The following is a 6223-nucleotide window of genomic DNA, read 5'->3' on the forward strand; positions in this document are numbered from 1 at the left end:
CCTAAACTGGTCAATTTATTTTTACTTTAATACACCAGTGTTACCTTCCTGTTTTAAATGTGTATAGCAATACGCTGTATTGTACCTGCGCCTTCCCTGGAAACTTGTGTTTCTAAATTTGGAGGAAACCTCTCAAAACATTTTGAAATTCGATTATCAACACGACTCAAGTACCGCAGGGGATCACACGAGGTGAGATAAGCAGTAATCGTGATGTTATATACTTGGGCAGCACGACATAACAAGACTTTCCTGCCTTTCGCCACCAGCAAACACAAGACATGGCGTTATGGGAAAAGGAGACTCGTGAAAATTCCAAAGCGTTCGACAAGATTGTATCCTATGCTCCAGAATACATGTATGGCGCTATCCGCGATGCACGATTCCAATACCTACGTAATAGCCATCCGCTCTCTTAATCAATACGTAATATTTTAACTACCATTGGTTTTGTCCTCAATACGACTTAAGTTTACGTCAGAATAGAGAGCTCTGTGGACAGTTACATTATATGTTGTGAAACAGAACCCAGAAACAAGGAGGCAGAGGATAGGTTTACATTAAGCTGTAAAAAATACAAGAGCCTCACGCAAATATCTTAATGCATCAATTTATCTGTAGATCACGACAGTTACCGGTGTCTATGGAATACAATATTAACCTTTTGTTAATTACGCGTGGTTCGCCGTCTTGCAAATGTTTTCTGTGAGGAGCTGCTTCAGATGTCAATGGGAGCCACCAGGAGGACATTTATCAAAATTACACGAACTAATGGACATCAATTTGCATGAAAATATATCTCCACTGCCAGCGCAGCCATAAAAAGAAACGTCAATGATTTATCAGGTTGCCGAAAGTACTGATAAAAAACAACGTTTTACTACGACGGTTCCCTTGGGCGGTAAAATGAAATCAATGCTTGAATATATTTATAAGTGGCAAACGTTTTTCAAAGGCAAACAAACTGAAGTGGAATTTTCGCCTTAGAGGTGGGAAGTTTCCAATGGCCAATGCCTGTTTCAGTATAAGAAAAGTGTATCTTTAAATGTTTCTTACCTAAAACCGAAGTAATATACCATTATCGTATAACTGCAGCAATAACCAAAAAAGGGTTTAGGCAATTAAGTTCTAAAAGAGTCTTTGGAATAGCAATAAACCACCCCGCCAAATTATACTCTTTTTACACAAAATTTATAAATATTTAATAATCTATACGAGCCCCGTTAAATTAACCAAAAAGAATAATTCTAAAAACATATTTGATTCATACAAACTCATCACATTAAAGCTTTTGTGAGAGGATTGCGCACGAAGAACACGTAATCAGCAGGTTTTACGTAACTTTTATTCCCTTGAGTATGACTTGGGCTTGTGATTGACAAGATATTATGTGTCAAGTGGGGTGCCATTATTCTACAAAGATAAAACAAGACTCGAGTCTATAGTCAAAGTATCTCGTAATTATCAAGACTGCAGTTGACGCTAGAATGTGGTAAACCAGGTACCGTAATTTTTGGCCATGACTGTTGTTTTTTACATCAATACATAACTTTACGTGGTTTATAAAACACTCCAAAGTAACACAATCTTAGTCGATTTGAACGATAAACTCATTCTGACCAAAGGACAAACATTGAAATTCAGCAACATGTAAAAGTGAGATTTATTACATTGTGCGGCTTGATGTGTCTCCGTCTATATTTTAATCTAAAACGGGGTCTTAAAGGTTATTAAATGAACCCAAAGAAATCTATCATTCATCTGACAACTAATGATGTCAAGTCTCTTATTCTGCCATAAACAGGTCATCGGTATACACAATCCTGGCTCCAATTTATTATGCTATTACCAGAACTATGGGCAGGGGGCCCGCGGTGATTATTATTCAGCGTCAGGGCTATATGAGCGAAAAGCACGTTCTACCGAGGACATTTATAACGGGAGTAACACGCTGCAGACCCGCCTAAATCGATTGAAATTTGATCAAATGCAGAACAGCTGTGAATGGAAGTCAACCCTGATCAATTGGTACACACGCATTAGGCACTGGCGAATCTAAAAGTTTACTTAAGCGGGGAAGGGGGTACTAGAGATCATAGAGGAAGAATATTTCATGTAAAATATGTGTGAAACCAAAGGGGCCACGTGTCCTTGTATCCCATCCCATTTTAAACCACCTCTGGTTGCATATTAACGCGCGTGACGTACCTTGAGGTATATATACATAATTAACTGCCTTTACAGGGTAAAACACAAGCAGCTAGGAAGCGTCTGTTGGAAATATATAATTTAACGTACATGTACTCGCACACAAGCCATAGAGAGTAATCACCAAGAGTTATATCAATCACGTTTTTGATTAGAAATAAGCATTAGTGGCTGAACATGGACGTTTTGGACAAGAATGGGACAAAAAGGATAAGTAGGGGTAGACATTTCCGTGCAAAATTCAACTGGAATAGTTATCTATAAGTTTTGATAAGTGCATTTAAAGGTACTATAATATGCAGATGTGTCTATGTCACAATAAGACCGGTTATTCTCCTCGCGTGGTCTTATATATAAGTCCGTCACCTGTAACTTTCAGTGCTGTCCGTCTTATAGAAGCGCCATGGCACATGTTCGGATGTCCAGATCTCTCAATATAAAAATATGAGATGCAGACTTACATAGCAGATCTTAATGCACCCTAGCTGTGCTTAATGGTAATAACAAGAAGGCAAACTTAAACTGTGTCCCAATTGCTCAAAGTTTAACAAATCCCTGTGCTTGCTAGAACAGATAAAAACAAACATAGGAGATGAAGTGCAAATTGACTTTTAGCAAAGTGACAAAGGTTAATATCATGATTCATGATTCTTTACATAAACAAAAAATAATAAGGGATAATAAAAGCAATATCAGAGTGCAAAATGGGGCCATTACTGATATAAACGTTACATTGGATTTAATTTGATTGTGTTAACAAGCAGTTCTTTTTCCATGAATCCTCATGGCCTGTATTTTTCTGACACCTTGACAACATTAAGCAGTGATGCTTAAGTAAGTGTCTCATTTTAAGAAAAATTACTTATTCTATGTCTTTCTCTTAGCTACAGTACGAGTGGATACAAAACTACCATTTCTTTGCGCAAATACGTCGCCAGCCGATTCCGAACAGCACAGTAGAAAAATTAAATTATATTTGTCTTGCTTATATCTTGGACACCAAAGAAACAGACAGACATTTAAATGATTGTATTTTTTTCAGTCTGTCTTTTTTTTTTTAAATAATTGACTTGTCCTTCGTCTTTCCAACAGCCAGTAGAAGGCCCAGCGCGCTGCCCGCCTCGGCACCATCGATCTCGTGACGCTTATTAAATTAAATACTCCCTAGAGGTTTCAACGTCGCAGAGAAATTCGAATTTCTCTTAGAACTTGTCATACTGACATTTCGTTGTGATCGATTAGCATCACCGCGGAGTCCCAGGGAAGCTAACGTAGGCTACAGGAGAACAGCGACACAAAGACTTAATTCTGGCCAAAAACTCAAAAGATTAAATATGCCGCTTTTTATGTGTTAAGTCATTGTGAATTTTGCCTTGATAGCATTAAAGACTCTCAAAAATGTAAAATACACAGGAAAGGTTGTGAAAACACGAGATCACAAAAACTAGGCTTATAATGGCTAAAGATAGCAAAGAATTTGGGTCGGACCTCGACAAAAAATAAAACATCTTGAAAATCTTGAAACACATTTGGACTGAACCTGTGGCAAATTGCCGCCGTTTGTTCCAGGAAAGTATCTAAAAAATGGTCAAAATTATTCTTTAGTGATCAATTTTCACCAATAATTCATATGACTTGTCCTAAGCCGCTGTATACATCAGTTGCCTTTCTTTTTCGACTTTATCTTCTTCACTTAACGCCTCATTGAGCTACTCAGATCAAGAAAAAAGGTTCACGCGATGGTACTGTAAAACATGAAACGATGACAGTGTGACAATGCTTTGGCTTGCAGCTTGGATAAACCGTTTATTCACGCTGCGTTTTGTTGCTATGGAAACTGTAGGTGCATGACAGGAAACGCTGTTGATGACCACCAGTAGAACTTCAGCTATTTGCAAAAATGCATTTTAACCAAAACAGACGAACACTCAATTCATCACATTACGAATATACTGATATTTCTGAACAAATATACCTAACGGTCACTCAATCGAGTAGCAATCATATTACCACCCAATAAAGACAAATCAAAAATATTCAAAATACCAAGGTAGCCCGTTTTTTTCTTCACGTGTTTATTTAAAAAGCTTTGCAATCGTATCACTTATATTGTTAGAACCTGACGAATAAACTTTATTTTTCAGTTATTTTCATTTGACACCAGAGGTTTAATTCAAAATAATAACATACGACCCACACAACACCATACAAACTGAATGCACAATATTTCAGGCACGCTGCATTTGTGAGACATTAGTGAATACGTATTACTTTTAAAATATCAAAAAAATAAATATCAAAAAAATAATAATAATAATAAATAAATAAATAAATAAATAACTGACAGTGGTGCATTTTTTCATCTTTGCCAACCTGAAACAGCTGCTACAGAGGTTCCCATATATGTTGTCATCTACGGTATTAATAAAGAGGCAAAAAATAGTTCATTGCAGTGGCGAAGACCAGAGGGCATTGTCTGACGGCAACTAGCACATTGTCATAAGTCTCCCTGTAGTCGTGTGTGCACAGGTGTGACAGGAATAGTAGTCCTAGGAATGGAAGTCTGGGGTCCGATATGATTAGTGCAGGTTAGGGTTAGTAGGAGTATTGGGTTCAGTATATGGGACGAATGTCACCTGTACTGCAATGGGGAACACAATACGGTTGCAAGCGGACTGCTATTCCTGTCACAATGATCCAACCTTTTCACAACTGTACGACCTGAGCAACTACCACGTGACTGTGCCTGATGTCACCCGCACGAAAAAGCAGTAGATGCTCCAGCGCAGTAGACTACTGCAATCATACTGCAAATATGCCTCAAATCTGCTTCGCATTGGGAGCTAATTAGCATATTTGAAACATGCTTCTATCATGCTGCTAATCTACTGCATTAATGCTCCTCCTCTGTACAACCCTATGTAATTTTTGAAGTAGAATTGCAGTAGGGTATACTGCATTTCTACTGCAAATATGCTCCACACCACTACTGCGTTAATGCTTCTTTGCTACTTCGATCTACTGCATTTTCGTGCCTACATGTACCTGGCTTGGTTTATGGTCGCACAAAGGAGATACAAAGGCCGACTTTCTGTACAAAGGAGTTACATTAAATTAAATGAAAAAACTGATTACGCAAAGCACATTTAATTCATAAAGAGGTAATTTATATCACCACCCTTTTTTAGAATGTGCTACTCAAAGTAATTTTTTGTCCATTTAAGGTTATCCAAAATCGAATTCTATCGATCTGGTTGGGTTGTTAACGAGGCCCCTAGTTTCTTTGAAAATTTATTCAAATAACATGCTCGAGTGATGCAACATCTGGGCATATGCAGCACGCTCTGCACGTTCGGTGAGCTCTAGGCTGCTGTTGTAGAATCCAGAGACGTTGCTTAGCTCGCAGGTTGACGACGCTTTTAGGTAGCTCAACGAAAGGCAATTGTAGTCGCGTGTACAGTGCATGGAACATTCAATAACGGATGGGACACCAGGCTTCGTTTTGTATATAAGCGAGGTGTCAATACCCATAGCGACATCTTGGTGAAGCTTGAAACGTACTTCTTGCACTGGAAGAGAAAGAGAAAGCTTCCTAAACGATAATAACAATAAGAATGATAATAAAAACAAAAGCTGATGCATGGTTTTATGCCATATCGAACTATTAGCTTTAAATTCATTGGGGTAATTATATATCATCCTGGGTTGAACCTGACAAACTAATCCTTTGAAAATCGATTCTGGCATTAAAAACTGGTTTCAAAGCCAAAGTGATCAAAATGAACAGAGCGGACACTGTAATTCGTGAGGATAAAGGAAATGTGGAAATGTACGTGACATTAATTGTTTTTTTTTTAGTAAAATGATTCAAAGCTGGCCGAGCACAGATATATTTTTGATATAACAGTTTTAACTTAATGCTTCCATAAACAACATGGGTCACATCTTTATAAACAATGTCAAATATGCAATATATCAAAAGCAAAAGAATACAGGGTACGACTTCAAAAGCCCA

This window comes from Lingula anatina, chromosome 3 (assembly GCF_051362555.1).
Source record: "Lingula anatina isolate TDL-2025a chromosome 3, LinAna3.0, whole genome shotgun sequence".
NCBI lineage: Eukaryota > Metazoa > Brachiopoda > Lingulata > Lingulida > Lingulidae > Lingula > Lingula anatina.